Here is a 17,297-nt window from a genome sequence, read left to right on the forward strand (position 1 = left end):
TTATATATTTTACTCCCCCCCTCCCTCCACCAAATAACGGAGAAATCTTAAGCGTTGGACAACATCTCTATATAAAGTGAACTGTCAATCATATAGATCCTAACTTTTATCCCATCTTTATACATCTTACATTCTGGCGATCTGCACATGCACATTGGAGTCTGAGTGCTCTAGTGCTCAGACTCCACAAAGCTGCGCTGCTGCTGGAGTTTCGTGTATGTGCTGCTCCCAGCAGAGAGGAGGGGGCATCGAACCATTTGAGAAAACATTGACATCTATGGCAGATTTTATCTGGTGAGGGGCTGCAGCCCTGCATCCCATAGGTAAAAACCGCCACTGGTGTCAAAGAAAACACAGGCTTTTGCAGGAGTGTGCAGGATGTTGTGTGACATCAGCTCTGGCCCTTAACAGCCTTTTTCTATCAAAGCCATCAAGAAAGTCCTGGACTACACACAGACTGCACACACTAAGATAATTCAATGATGAGTGATTGCGAATGGATTTGGTAGTAATAGCAGGCTGCAATATTTTCACAGGCTTGCACAGGGCAGGATTTCACGCTGGCTGGGTGGCGTATACAGTACCTGACCGCAAGGCTCTGCAAAGTAGCAGCTGTAAGATCAGGTCTGAAAAACGCTCCTGATCAAGGCTTTGCGAATTTTCAGAACCCTGCCCAGACAGAGTAAATATATAGCCCTGTCAAGAAAGAGTTAATGCCAGCATCCTGTCAGTTGTTAGGGGACTGAGAAAATAAGTCGTCACTGATATTTGTCGCCATATGGCCTTGCGCATTATGATACAAATGCATGTGCAGTCGTTCAATAATCGACCAGCTTGCGTCGCACAATAGCGATCAACTCTGTATAACCCCGCTACCAAAGGCAGGTTGACACTGGTAGAGATGAATTAACACAAGTGAGAATGGTGCGGTTATAGCTAAGTAAGAGAGCATTATTTGGAGTGCAAGAGTAGAGTGCTGTGAGAACAGGAAGGAAGAGGGCACTGCTCCAAGGAGCTTACAGTCTACAGTCATGAGGGCATTTGGACCCTGAGTGTATGCAAATGTAAAGTGTATCTGGCACACGCTGCACACTATCATATAGCACCTCACAACTTTGATGAAGCTAGGAGCAGGACACCCAGCATGACCTTGTGTATAGGGGGCATGGCTTTGCAGAAATGACAGCGATTTTGCCGCTGAGGGGAATGCCCAGTGCACCGAGAGCTGCTGGCCATGTGTCCCGTCCCTCTGTCTCCTGTGAATAGACGCTGTGTGCATATTCACTGCTGTGACAGAGGAACCTCCAACTCCCCCCAAACCACGGGACAGTGCTGGCCACAGACCGGACTCGGGATGCGGAACAATCACCAAAAATCATGACTGCTCCACCGGAATAGAGACAGTTGGGAGGTATACACTACTGATGGCGACGCGCATCTTAAGAAAGTCACTGCTTCTTATTATATGGCAGTAGATCCTACTTTTTAATAAACACAAATTGTATCTGTAATTAGGGTGCAATTTCTATGATATCATCTGTTAATATCCAGCTCAAAAATGTTATGTTAAATAGGAAGTGTAAATGTATCTGTATATTGAAATCTAAGACAGTTTTCTTAATTCCGGAATAAGACACGTACAAAAAACACATTTCTAACTTCTTATTATTCCATTGAATCATTCTCTTAGGAGTAAACAGGGCACAGGTGATCTGAATGTTATTCTAAAATATGTAACTAAATAGTAAACGAAAACCAATATGAGCTTGTTTAAGCACCTCAAAGATCAATGAACTTGAGAACATAATAAACTGGTGCCTGCAAAGAATCAATTCGCATTTGTGGCATGGAATATATTACTTGAATAAAACATATCTTGTTTTGCTACCACAAGGATCCTCACTGATTGTTATATACACGTAGCAAAACTCGATATATTACCACTTTTAAATATACTTGTCATTATTTCTTAAAACAATACAAGCAAAAAAGGAAATTATCCTAATTTTCTTTCACTGCATAACAGAGGATTGCTAGCAATACCTTCTGACATGCCAAACACCAGGTACTGGAGGCCTGATTCAGAGGTTGACCTAAACTCTTTCACAGCTGCGATCCTGTACGTAGCGGCTGTGTGAAAATATGCAAATGTCACAGCCAACAGGATTTGTATTAACCAGTTAACTGGCTCAAATTTTTCCAGACTGCTCAGAAAGTCTCAGTTGTTTAAGTCACCCATAAGTTTTATTTGTCACACTTCTTAACCAAGAACTAAAATAATGACACGGATTAAAGTTGGAAATTAAACGTCACAGCCCAATTTATTAAATTATATTAATTTTAACTGAAGCCAAGGTGGCGACCTGAGCAGAGCTCCTCGGTTACGGCTCGCAAATAGTTTGCTTAATTAACCAAAGGGGAGTGGCTTAAACCACCCCCTGCACAACTGTGTTGGGTAGAAACCATTTCCCCTTAACTGGCAGAGTACTAGCCCCTCCATAAGATGGCGACCTGGTCCTCCCATTAGGTAGTGGGGGAAAGGGGAAATGCTAGTCAAAAAACTAGTTGTGCAATAAATTGAGCCGCCAAGGAGCCCTGTTGTCCGCCTGCTGTGGCCTGTCCTGCCGGAATGGCTAACATATAGCCATTCCAAAGAAAAATCTCAAGACAAAATAAAAAAAAAATCTTCTCCAGGGCGGGTGGGTGGGTTCCACAGGAAAACAGCTCAGAGGAAGTGATCATCTCAGGCTGATGCTTATATAACTAGCTAAAGCCCTCCCTATAAATCACAGCTATTGGACAGGTGCTTGATTGACACCCTGCTCTAACCGGTAACTTAAACCTGACCCCACTGCACAGCCAGCTTCCAGAATGTTCTCAATAAAACAGGGTGTTTATGTTCTTTCAAGCTTATACAAGCTCTCAATTCTTTTTATGAGTTAATTGGTTAGGAACACATATTTCTAATATAACCAAATATTAATAAAATAATAGTAATCTAATACGCATCGGTATCAGATCATTTGATCATTGATGTCCAAACATTGGACCTTATTCTAATCTATACGCTCCTCTGTGGGCACATAGAATCGATTATTTACCATCCCGTTCACACCTAGCAATGTGGGTGGGGGGCAGCGGCGAAGGGCTGCGCCCATGGGAACACCCAGCATTTCATGAATGTCCCCATGAAAATGCTGGATGCACATGTAACGCGGGTGTGGGGGGCGGCAGCTGATGTCAGCAGATGTCAGCTGCCCATCCGCTTGCCATACAAGGAACCTGCAGATCTGACACCAGAGAGGTGTCTTAGATCTGCGAACGCTTGCAAAATCATTCGATGGTCGGTGACCATCAAATGATTTTGTCCCCGAACGCAAAGCTGTGAATGGTTGTTTATGCTAAACATCCATTCGCATGCATGCAGGGAAATTCAGTGTGTGAGCGGGGGCAGGCGTACATGCGGGTGGCACATATATGAAATGCAAAGCTGTGAATTTCGCATCTTTGTGTGTCAACCAGAATCACCCCCTTGCGACCATCTTAAATTTTTCATTTGTTAAGATGGGTTGAGTCTATGTTTTATGGCGCTGAATTGCAAATGTCTGCAGCACTGGTCACTATAGTTACTCCCCTGGTAACTTGATTAACGGTTTGGGATAATAGTGATAAGTGACTTTGTGCGCTGACACCCTCCCAGCATACACCGTGACTAATGGGTAGACAATCACCTCATCTAATTACACCCACTAGAAGTGAATTTAGGTATAAAATGTTTACTCTCCTTCTCTCACGTTTCTTCACCTCATCAGAGGCTCTCCATTAATATAGGTAAGATGGAGGCATCGAGGAAACAAGGGGGGGAGATTGCGCAGAATTGATGACAGAACAAGAATTGATAAAAAAGTAACAATACTAGTTTAATAAAACATACATTAATAGTAAATAGTTGTGCAATTGCATGGGGAAGGGGTTAAAAATGTAAAAAATGGGATAATGAAAAAGCTGCGTCCGGGACTGAATTATGTCACCTTATTCTCTGGCAAGTGAAGAGGAAGAATGTGGACATTTGATTGGTCCTCCTTGACACTGGGACATGGAATCCTTTTTACAGAGTGTCCTGCAAGTAGGAACTATGATGGTAAAGTCCTTATTTTGGATTCTCTGTAGTGTGAGGTTCTGCTTTGAACCATGAATGAGTACCTTAGAAAGGTGGCGTTCCTTCAAACGTGGGTACTCCAATGTGAAAGTGGATAGATGGGTGTCCCGGTCTTGTTCTCCTCTGGAAAAGAAATGGTGCAATTTTCTTTTTTCTTTTGCCAAGGTGGTGTCTGGATATGCAGCTTTGAAAAAGCTGCTCCCAAGCAGTGAAACGCGTTGGCCAGGCTACCCAGCCACCTACCCCCTCCATCCTGCTGCATATCCAGACACCACCTTGGCAAAAGAAAAAAGAAAATTGCACCATTTTTTTTCCAGAGGAGAACAAGACCGGGACACCCATCTATCCACTTTCACATTGGAGTACCCACGTTTGAAGGAACGCCACCTTTCTGAGGTACTCATTCATGGTTCAAAGCAGAACCTCACACTACAGAGAATCCAAAATAAGGACTTTACCATCATAGTTCCTACTTGGAGGACACTCTGTAAAAAGGATTCCATGTCCCAGTGTCAAGGAGGACCAATCAAATGTCCACATTCTTCCTCTTCACTTGCCAGAGAATAAGGTGACATAATTCAGTCCCGGACGCAGCTTTTTCATTATCCCATTTTTTACATTTTTAACCCCTTCCCCATGCAATTGCACAACTATTTACTATTAATGTATGTTTTATTAAACTAGTATTGTTACTTTTTTATCAATTCTTGTTCTGTCATCAATTCTGCGCAATCTCCCCCCCTTGTTTCCTCGCTATTTGTAGGGACTGACAATCCCTTTATTTGATTGCTGCAGGCCTAACCGCACATACAGGCGCCCCAAACAGACACTCAGGTGTCTGCCCATTCCTTTTTCTAAGATGGAGACATGTAAAACAATGAGAATTTCGAAAAATAGTGTAATATTGCAAAGATAACAAATTTATTCAAAACATTGAATTGAGGAAAAATATTTTTCCAAATACAGTAAAAAATCAGATAAAAAGACCACGTCGGTGGGTCTCAATTTAGGATGAAGGTTTACCAGATTTTGGAGATAAAAGAGCCTGTGGAGAGATCTTTTCCTCATATAAGGGACACTGGTCTTCCGGATAAACCAGGCCTTCAGGCGTCTCTGCAGTCCGCAACACTGGATTCCTCACACCTAAAATTCCAGTTTTCTGCTACGCGTGTCGGAACTTCCTTGTTCCTTCCTCAGGTAGATCTCTCCACAGGCTCTTTTAACTCCAAAATCTGGTAAACCTCCATCCTAAATTGAGACCCACCGACGTGGTCTTTTTATCTGATTTTTTACTGTATTTGGAAAAATATTTTTCCTCATTTCAATGTTTTGAATGATGATACCATTGAGGTGTAACCTCAATGGTGTTAAGCCATGTGTAAGATAACCATTGATCATTCTTGTTTTTTAATACAATAGGCTCTGGTCCAATAAGAGCATTGGGGTGGAGTGTCAGGGGAGGAGCATCATCGATGTTGGTAAACCATCTAGTTCTCACCATTAATGACAAAAGTATTCAACATTGGTCATTGGCCACATTGGTCATAGAGCATGAATTATTTTGAATCATAGCTGGGCGATGGTCATCACTAGTTCAGAGTCAGGTCCATTCTGTTAGATTTAAGCAAATCCTCAATGTGGTACCTCTTAGACTAATACACAGCAGCTCTGAGTGTCAATTCCTCCTATTGACCTTTTAGAAGATCTTTTGGTTACAAATATATAAAATATCAAAAATAAAAACATGGCTATAGATATAAAAAATAAATAAAAACATGGCTATAGATACTACTGTAGATAGTCAAAGCCAACAGACCAAAACTAATAAAAATACCCAATGTACAGTAATTTATTAAGATAACCAAAGATTTAATAATGCTATTTATCCTAAAAGGACATATGTCTTGCATTATATGAAATAGCATTAGTGGCTTGTGGAACAAGGTAAAAGCCAGTATGTCCGGAAATGAAGAGTAATCTACAACTTTCAAGTATTAGCCCAATCATTCCACATGGAGTGAATACAGGGAAATGTGGCCATGTGTCAGCATGATACCGTAAATATATACACCATTGTAGGGGAAGACTTATAGTACTGCTGTTCTAACGGGTATGGGTCATAGGGTCGACGGTAATTAGGTCAACAGTCAAAAGTTTGACCGCTAGGTAAAAGGTCTACACAAGCAACAGGTTGACATGAAAGTCGACATGGACGCTGTATAAGTGTATCATCGGCCATCACTAGTTGGTGAAAAATTCCTCTGTAGAAGTGGGTGTAACTTGGCAAATCTGGTCCCCATCGCCATTCCCATCACTTGTAAGTAAAAATTGTGTGAGAAAAGAAATAATTGTATGGGAGGATAAAGAGAATTGAGGAAAGAAGAAATATATTTTGTTGACTTCTATATTTAGTTAATGAGAGTTTGTGTGTCTAGTCTTCTAATTGTGACAAGGTCTTCCCATTTGCAACTGTGAATATACTGTATATCAGCCAAATTGCAGCAGCATTTTTTCAAGATTAAATTTCACTATAAAACAGACCACTGACCAGAGCAGAAATGGTTTTATGTTGGCTACTTGGCTTCATCATTCTGCGATGTATTTCTAAAGTCTATAAAGTGAGCTGGGATGAAAGCAGTGTCAATACATTTGCTTTTAAAGTGGAACACAAATGTTTGTGTCATTCTTGGTGGAATATACTGTAAATGATAGGGGAAATTTGGGTGAAAAAAATTGCATGAAAATATGTTCAAAATTTTCCATTGAGAAATTTCACGGCCAAATAACGCAATAATGCAAAACTTCAGTGGAACAGTTTTGGACATTTCTTTATTCCTACTTTGCCAAATTGATGAACAACATACAGTGGTGAGTTTTCTGATGTCAGAAGAAGGGCTTGCCTAGCTGATCTGATATATTTTTATGTAAAGTTAAAGCATACCTTTCAACTGTCATTATTTTTATTTTGTGACATCCCGCGTCCCACCTACGGCCAGCAGTGTCCCATGGTAGGGATGGGGGTATTTAGGAGTCCCCCTGTCAGTCGCTGCTTTGAATAGATGCATGCACACATTATCTATTAAGGAAGACAAGGGGGGGACATGGCCATCAGCTCTCAGAGCACTGGCTATGCACCCCACAGTGGTGAAACTGGGACTTGGCCTTGCAAATGCGATCATTTTGACAAAGTCATGCCCCCATTTCCTGAGGCCATCCCCTTTTTGAGAACGTGCGCCACATGGTTGTCCTGATTCTCCATTGTAGAATGTTGGGAGTAGGGATGCCAATCCCGGGGCATTTTTTCAATCCCGGGATCCGGGATTGAAAAATGCTCAATCCCGGGATTCCCGGGATCCCGGGATTGGCATCCAAACCAAAAAGCCAATTATTAGCATTGGACCCACCCCGGCCGACCCGCACATCTACTTACACTAGGGAGCGGGGAGTGGGTTTGAAAGTGCACGGTGCCTCCCGAGAAGTGCACCTCTATCGCAGACAGCAGGCAGGTGGGCGGAGGCAGGCTGGCGTGCAGGCGGGCAGCGGAGATGAGGCGGGCAGGCGGAGGCAGGCCGGCGGGTAGGCGGGCGGTCACTGGTGACGTGTGGCCTGCGCAGCGTGACCTCTACTGTCACGCTACGCAGGCCGCACGCCGGGTCAGTTTACGGGAACAGCCTGGCAGCGTCTGAGCGAGTGCTCAGATGCTGCCTGGCATTAGACTGCGCATGCAGCCTAATCCCGAAATCCCGGGATTGGATTCTCCAATCCCGGGATTGAAATCCCAGACTTTTTTAGGCCAAATCCCGGGATCCCGCCGTTCCCGATCCCGGGATTGGCCACACTAGTTGGGAGGTAGGGTTAAGGTTAGGTAGGGGTACATAGTGAGTTAAACATAGTTAAACATAAAAATCTAGAATAAAATATGCAACGATGGCACCTCCACATCTTCATATTGCCATAGTGGTGGAAAACAGAAACAACTAATGTGCATTATGGGGAATCTTATTATTTTAAAATTAGGTCTCCATTAATTCCGATCTTAGAAATTGAAGCAAGCCTCACTCATTCCACAAAAAACATAGAAACTATTTTCATATGTCTGGTGCACTACTCCAGAAATAGCTAAAGAAACCACCAGTCTCCCCTTATTTATTATTTATTTATTAACAGTTTCTTATATAGCACATACATATTCCGCAGCGCTTTACAGAGAATATTTGAACATTCACATCAGTCCCTGCCCCAGTGGAGCTTACAATCTATATTCCCTACCACATGTACACGCATACACAGACATTCTAGGGTTAATTTTGTTGGGAGCCAATTAACCTACCAGTATATTTTTGGATTGTGGGAGGAAACCGGAGCACCCAGAGTTAACCCACGCAAACACGGGGAGAATATACAAACTCCACACAGTTACAGCCATGGTGGGGATCGAACCCATGACCTCAGCACTGTGAGGCAGTAATGCTAACCCTTACATCATCTGTACTGCCCTTTAAATTCTGTTTTACTAAGCTGTGCAAAATTGTGTCACACATAAAGCATTCAGAATTTGAATTTACAGTGCACTAATTTTCTGTTGCTTTATCTTTCTTTTCTTCAGTGTTTGTGAGAACTAAAACAATAATTTCCGCATTTCCCATTTTAATCTTCTCTTTAACATGCCCCTGTTTTCTCGATTAAACAAAGTTTTTGTCATTGTGTAAAAAGTAATCGTCTGAATGGAAGCTGTTTGCCATTTTTATTGGTTCCTCTATTTATAATGTGAATCTATTTAATATCACCACTGCCTTTTAGCAGGGGCTGTGTAGGGCAGAGGAAGAGAGATTTTATTGCACTCTCGAATCTCAAAATCATTAAGCAAACATTGTAATGATTGTATATTACTGCTGACCTGGATGATGGAAACCATTGCCTGCCTTCTCGCATCACTCTCTCATCTCTATCGTGCTATTGTACTTCATGCACAATTCAAGAACGTGCTAAAATATAGCCAATATGTGGAATCATACACTGAATGAAAATAACAGACACTCAGTATCCTAATATTATGTTTAAAATTGTATTATGCAATGCCAGAACTCAGACATAGTGCAAGTGCCACATGCAGCAAAATACTACTATTTGGCACTTTCATCAGACCTCTACTGAACCATTTGGGAGCCACAATGGCCTCCGATTCTCAAATGGGGGTGTGTTGTTCCTGTTACCGGGAAGAGATACTGCCAGGATCTCTGAGGACAGAAATTTCCTTGCCACTTTGTTATTGTAGGGGCATGTTACATTTGAAAAGAAAAAAATATTGGTGACAGGGCCGGTTCTAGACCTTGTGGGGCACAGGGTGAAAGTTTCCTTTGGTGTCCCACATGTTTGAAATTTCAACAGTGCGCACCAAAGGCATACGGAAAAAATAAAGAGACAAGACTTCATGGGGAACAGGAGTGTCCACAGAATAGTAACAATTCACATTACACAACACAATAGTGTCCGTTATTCATATTATGCAGCACAGTATTGTCATGTCCTGTCTCATAGTAGAGCCCCTTATACACATTATACACATACAGGAGAGCTGCCTATACATGTTAGCCACAATGGAGCCACTTATACATGTTACGCCACACCAGAGCTTCTTCTACATGTAACACTAAGTCTATCATAAAACATAATCTTCAATATAACACATTCAAGTCTTGATTCAGGAGAAAGTCTAATACTCATGCTGCATTGGTGCTACTCACTGTATACCATATCAAGGGTTAGAAGAGAAGGCTGGCTGGAATAAACTCTGAACCTACTTTCTAATTGGCTTCATGAAATAGGAAGCAGCCAGTTTGTCAACACTAATGCTGTCATCAAGCAAAATGTTGACAGTGTTAGGTTGGCAAGTTAATGCTGATACTGTGTAATGCTATTTAAAGCATTTAACAGTTCTGGCACTATAACTGTAAACATTATGCTTTACTTTCATGTACTGCACAGTATACAGCTTTAATGCAGACGCAGTTAAAGATCTTTAAATAACATTGCAACTGCGTAGGCATTGTCCAGTTAAGATAAAGTTGTCAACATTTAGAATATATAAGTTTTGTTGTAAGCACAAGCATGCTAGCCAGGGGCGTAGCTAAAGGTTCATGGGCCCTGGTGCGAAAGGTCAGCTTGGGGCCCCCCTACATAAAACAAAATTAAAATCTTGGTCTGTTTATATTTTAATGTAGACACATAATATGCCCCCACAGTGCCAAATACACATATGCCCCCACAGTGCCAGAAATGCCCCCACAGTGCCAAATAAACATATGCCCCCACAGTGCCAGATATTCCCCCACAGTGCCAAATACACATATGCTTCCACAGTGCCAGAAATGCCCCCACAGTGCCAAATAAACATATGCCCCCACAGTGCCAGAAATGCCCCCACAGTGCCAAATAAACATATGCCCCCACAGTGCCAGAAATGCCCCCACAGTGCCAAATAAACATATGCCCCCACAGTGCCAGATATTCCCCCACAGTGCCAAATACACATATGCTTCCACAGTGCCAGAAATGCCCCCACAGTGCCAAATAAACATATGCCCCCACAGTGCCAGAAATGCCCCCACAGTGCCAAATAAACATATGCCCCCACAGTGCCAGAAATGCCCCCACAGTGCCAAATAAACATATGCCCCCACAGTGCCAGAATTTCCCGCCAGCAACTCACGATTGTTGCTGCAATGCTGCCTCTCCATCTGCTGCTGCTGCTGCTGGGCGAGGGGGGGGGGATCCGGAGGGGTCAGACAGCCTCCTGCTCTCCCTGGCCGCTTAGCCAGTCACTGGCTGCGGCCAGGCAGCCTCCTGCGCTGGCCACGGCTTCCAGAACACGGCCGCAGCTACAGGAAAATGGCCGCGGCCATTTTCCTGTAGCCGCGGCCGTGTTCTGGAAGCCGCGGCCAGCGCAGGAGGGCAGCCTGTGACTGGCTAAGCGGGCCGGGGGGACCTGCTGCCATCGGCCCCCCTGGCTCAGGGGCCCCGTTGCAGGTGCGACCGCTGCGACCCCTGTAGCTACGCCACTGATGCTAGCCAACTGTGAAAAACCTTCCTCATGTGGTCAAAAGATTGCTCTTGAACAATGGATTTAAATCTCATTTATGTTGCTAAAATTTTTAAAAGCAATAAAAATAAACATTTGCTTCCTTCAAACAAATTACAATTTTTCGTAGTAGTTTTATTAGTTATTTTTCTATAAAGAAAAAAAAAAGCAGTATTGTATTCAGGTTAAAAATTTGTGGTTTACATGGAAAACTTTAAAAAAATACTATACAAATGTAGCCAATAAAAAACGATATACAGTATGTGTATGTGTGTGTGTGTGTGTGTGTGTGTGTTTGTGTGTTATAAAACAAGCTTTTAAATGTTCCATATATTGTAGAACATGTGTCTTTACTTGAATTTGACTTTCAGTATAAGCCTTAATTTGAGAAGTTAGTTCAAATTTTGTAATCAAAGTGTGGAACTGATATGAGAACAGTTGAAAACAATTTTATGCATCTCTGTTTTTGAAACAGAATATTTAATTATTTTGCTAACATTTATATGTGTATATATATATATATATATATATATATATATATATATATAGAGAGAGAGAGAGAGAGAGAGAGAGAGAGAGAGAGAGAGAGAGAGAGAGAGAGAGAGAGAGAGAGAGAGAGAGAGAGAGAGAGAGAGAGAAAGAGGAAGAGCACAAGTATATTCAGTTGGGCTGTGCTATAAGGAACAAAACTGTAATAAAACTAAGCTGTTATAACAAGCAGGCCAAGAATGCCCTGCTTGCAAGCTTACAATCTATAGTCAAATAGGGTTCATGAATAATAAAGGCACATTACAGAAAATATGAACAGGCTCAAATTTCCAGAAAACCATAAACATACTGTAATATGGAGGTGAGGCAGCCATTTTGGGCATCAGTTTCAAGGATTACCCTTCCTACCAAGAAGGTACCATTTAAAGGCAGCCATCATGGGAACACTACAAAGCTTAAACTATGCAGTACAGGCAATGCATGGATGAAATGGCACACAATGGGGAAAATACAAGAACCATGATCCCTTTCCAAAATCAGCAGAACCATGTATTGTTTATCCTACATACAACATCAGTGGCAAACACAGGATTCCAAATGAGGATCTCAACTCACAGGGGCTATTCTCCCTTGTGGGGGTCCACGACCCACATAGAGGAAGAATAGAACCTGTGGCGAGTGTAGAAAGCCACCAGGCCCGCAGCATGTCGAGCACAGCGAGCCCGCAAGGGGCTTCTTTGCGCTCACCCCCCTGTCAGAGCCCCGTCAGTCAGGATCCCGATGTCGGGATACTGACTGTCGGGAACCCCACTGTCTGAGCCCCATACCACACCCTCCAAATGTAATCCAAAATCTCCCGAGTAAGTTCGGGAGTCTGGGGGAGCGGTAATAGCCCCGAACAATGGTCTTTTTCTACACTGGATTCTGTATAAAATACAGCATTAATATTTAACAGTACAGATGGTCTATAGTATAGGCTCTTTCAAACATTTAAATAAGTGGTCAGGAAAAGGTTAAGCATATAATAAATAAACACATAAACATTATAGATCCAGTACTGCACTTTCTGAGCTCACATTCTCCAACTTCATGTTAAGGCTCCTGTCTCTTCCTCCTGGCATCTACTCTCTGGTCCATTTAGATGTTTGAGGGCTCAGATCCACACATACAGTAAATGTGGTAGAAGAAGCTGGTACACTGGGCATGTGCAGCAGCTCCGCTCCATCCCTTACACTGCATGAGGTGGTGGCAGCTCTGTTTATCATATTATATAGTATACTAGCCATTGTTGTCACAACTTAAGGCACTTGCCAAGTGGAGGTGGGTTTCTGGGCAACCAGAATCCCCCCTGCATTTGCCTATGAATAGTACCAGGTCAGGCAGCCATCACGGGTACACTATGCAAGTTAAAATGTGTGACATAAGCAATACATGGAAATAAGAGATACCAAGGTTTAATAAAAATGACTAACAGAATACCTACTGCAAAAATAGTTTGATGTATTGCACACCTAGTTAATGAAAGTACAAAAAGGGAGATGCATTAAATCTTTGAGAGAGATAATTGGAGTTTCCTATAGCATCCAATTATCTTCTATCTCATTTATCTAGTACTGTCTAGTTGCCGATTGACTGCTATAGAATACTACTTTATTTCTCTTGAAGGCTTGATAAATCTCACAAAGCTTCTTTGCAAAGCTTCTTGGTGGGATATATGATTTGGCCTCACAAGAATGTTAGCCTTGGGCCAGTGGAAAGTGTGATGGTAAAAAGAGAACATAGAGTATTTTTTTTTATAAGGATGTTAATTTGTAGAATAGCTTATGGGGGTTATATGGGTAGTTTTTTTTATTTGATGAGCTTGGCTGAGCTTTCAGTATAGCTACAAGGTTTGGAGGTAATGAGTGGACGAAATAACCTGTTCCTATACAGGTCTTACTTAACTCATGGGAGAAAGTCTGAAATGAAACAGAAGGTACTTTTTGCAGAAAAATGTTAGGCTTATAGGTTAAGCACATGGGGTGACGGGGAGCCATGCTGAGTGATGCGCTGAAGCAGGGATCTCTTCTTGATCGTATATAAATATAAATATTATTGTGGTACGACAGGATCAGCTACTTGTGTTGTATATGCGTATGTTTGGCAAAATTGTATAAATTACATACTATTATTTTGTAGATTATGTTTGGACTCCCCCCCCACCCTACCCCCCCCCCCCCTCCCCCCTCAACACCTCCCATTTTATTTTCTGTACCCTTCCACCTTCCGTGGTTAACGGAACAAAAACTATTAATGCAAAAAAAGAAGCAGGGATCTCTCAGCAGACATTGCTGGCACACATGCGGTGCACCAGTGATGTGTGCAAGCCATCTGGTGAGAACACTGGTGACGACTAGATTTTGACTGCATGCAGTCAAGATCTTGTCAGGTTAGAGCAACACGTGGGACCATGCATGGCCGTCGCTGGAGGGGGGTATACACATAGGGCGATGTGTGCTTAATTTTGTAAGCCATCTAGTCAGATCACTTAGAAATAATTGCCCCATTTCTATGGTCCTTTATAATAATAATAATAATAAAAATATTTATATAGCACTTTTCTCCCAATAGGACTCAAAGTGCTTCACCATTGTCTTTACAGCTCCAAATACAAAACAAGCTTAACAGTAGATTATACAGTGGGGGCATCTCACACTGTGCGAGGAAAAGAGTTCCATAGAGTTGGAGCAACAAAGTTGAAATCTCGACCCCCAGATGAATTCAGGGAGATTCTGGGGACTGTTAGTAGTCCTTCTTCAACGGATCGTAGTAATCGAGTAGGACAGTAAGGAATCAGAAGCTGCTGCAGGTATCTTGGGCCCTGGTCATGTAGGGCCTTGAAAGTGAGTAAGCCAATCTTGAAAACAATTCTCCATTTTACAGGTAGCTAGTGAAGGAAGTAGAGAATGGGAGTTATGTGGCAGGAGCGGGGCTGGTTAGTTAATAGTCTGGCGGCTGCATTTTGTACCAGCTGCAATCGGTGCAATCTTTTTGCTGGGAGACCCAGGTAGAGAGCATTGCAGTAGTCTAGACGTGATGATATAAATGCATGTATGACTTTAGGCAGGTCTTCTGTGGGAATTAAGTGCTTGATTCTGGCTATATTCCTTAGATGATAGAATGAGGATTTGATAGTGGCTGACACCTGATGTTTAAGTGTCAGGCCACTATCCAGGACCACACCAAGATTCCGCACATGATCTTTTACTATAATTTTTTATATAATTATTGCAATAACTAATAATAATGATTATTATAAATAAAACAAATTGAATTAATAATTAAAAAAAACGTGCTTTTAAAAATGAAATAAATAAATAAGGAGTCAGAACGATGACATAGATTGAGTCATCTCCTTTTCTGCTCTAAAATTCGTATGGGTACATTTACTAATAGGGGTTTTACAAATAATTTTGGATGCTGAATATAAACAGGCAATAACATCTTAATACATTACAATAAGAGTCTGATTCAGGTTGGACCATCAATTGCGATGTTCATCTGCGACTACATGCCAGAGTAAGTCTGACCTCACTCATACTTGCAGGGGGCATTGCGGGGCCAAACAAACTGCATATGCGATGTAATGGCCGCCTCCACCCATGTCCTTCCCATGAACACCTCTGCGTGTTCATCAGGCCGAGGCATTTGTATTTTTGAGATGCGATTGCTGGACCCATTCTGCACAGGCACAAAACAGGTCTTGCACGTGTGCATTTTTCCGATATTTTAGAAGCTGCGAGTTGCATTGCTGATGCGATCGGACCTGAAACAGGTCCTAGGTGTGTTTTGCATGAATATAATTGTCCTTTTAAATGTAGCAACTGAAACAGCCAAAGACCTGAAGGCTATGCAAGCACCACATAGTACAGTAAGTACAGTAAGTTTCCGATCATTTCTGCATACTTTCTGTATATATACTGTAGCAACAGTATATATTTCTCTAGTCCTTCTAAACTCTATATTCCAACTTCCGCTTATTGTGTCATACCATTGCAATGTGAGTCAACGCACTCCTGCCGGAACGCCTAGAACATTTACATGCAAACATCACTGTATCTCAATGACATTTAACCCACCATCCTATCAAAGATACATATTGACTACTGTGAAAATACTGCGGCCATGTCCACGATGAAAAACTATACTGAACTCTCAGTGACTTTGAAAATAATAAATTAGAACATTTAACATGTCGTTATACTGTATAAAGCTTCTGGCTTCAGTATTACAAAAGGTGTTCAACATTCTAAAGAAGGGTGTTGTACAAGTTCTATGTGTGGAAGGAGGTGCCTTAGCCTCACAGCGAAAGTGACCAATGTTTACCATATACATAAAGGTCTCCTTAATATAAGAAATGGAAAACATGTTTAGAAAAATTATTAGATTAGTTATTCAAACTTCTCCATTAGACATGAGAAAATGGTCATAGATAAATTCTACCCATTTAAAAACATTTTGCACACAATTGCACATTAAAAATTGCCCATACAGTATACTGGAATATATCACAATTGTTTGATGGATCTAGTTCTAAATTAGAATCTTTATACAAAAATGTAAAAAAAACATCAGTTGGCTTAGATCACATATGTACAGTTAATAATCACTTGTTTTAACTTTGGTTTTTATAGCATAATTTTATTATTATTATTATTATTATTATTATTATTATTATTATTATTATTATTATGTTTATATCTATGTAGCAAAATACCAAAAAGTTATATAAAAAAACAGTGACTTGCATGGCAAAAGTATGTTTGAAACATTAAAAATGAAACAGCAAATACTATATATAGCAAATAGCTGAGGATACACAAATGAACGTATTAAATGACAGCATACAGATCAAATGTCGCACTGATCAGTGTCAGAGAAGTCACGTGACACACAAACACAGCTTTATGCCTGTAGACAACACAAATGATACCAAAAAAACACCATTACGCTATCTTTGCAGGTACCTAACGTATGCCTATATTTTGCCTTTCCATACCTTCTAAGCCCTATTTATCTTGCACTAACCTTGTCAGGTTTTCTTTTGAAATCCGAGCTCAACACCAAAGCTTCATTTTCATGATTCAATTACTTGACCAGATTCAGAACAACAGTCGGCTTTCTTAGGTGATATTCTCTAAACAGATTCCGAACTTCCTTTCTGCCTATGTGTTTCTAAATTCAGATGAGTAGACGTTACCATATGCTATAGAATATTACCTTTACTCAATGGCGACAGGGCTGCCTAACATCAGATCGATTTACTAAACAAACTAAAAACGTGGGTGGGGATGTTAAACAGTAACTACTGTAGTAAACCACAGGGAAAAATGAAAGCTACTAGTTCTGCACACTATCTTTTACAGCAGACGGCTTTATAGATCACTAAAGTATAGGGTGGAGGAGGAAAACACTGAACTGAAGAAAAGGATTTAAAATACATTTACTGTAATGAGTATATTATGACCCAGGTAAACGTTTTTTTTGCACAAGGTCAAGAAGAACATTAATGAGATTCTTATTATATATTAT

General features: G+C 41.3%; 1 protein-coding gene across 4 annotated transcripts in view; it reads right to left on the bottom strand.

Moving 5' to 3' along the window:
* The window catches only part of HNF4G (hepatocyte nuclear factor 4 gamma), a 96,663-nt gene extending 79,649 nt beyond the window's left edge, over positions 1 to 17,014 (bottom strand). For 3 of the 4 annotated variants that reach the window (XM_083187301.1, XM_083187302.1, XM_083187300.1), the window contains exon 1: positions 16,794 to 17,014. The gene's annotated coding sequence lies outside the window, so the exon portion shown is untranslated. The remainder of the gene's footprint in view (positions 1 to 16,793) is intronic. The other variant, XM_083187303.1, reaches the window with a different exon arrangement.
* Positions 17,015 to 17,297: the final 283 nt, after the last annotated feature.

The sequence above is a fragment of the Crinia signifera genome, chromosome 5 (genome assembly GCF_055691185.1).
Source record: "Crinia signifera chromosome 5, ASM5569118v1, whole genome shotgun sequence".
Lineage (NCBI taxonomy): Eukaryota > Metazoa > Chordata > Amphibia > Anura > Myobatrachidae > Crinia > Crinia signifera.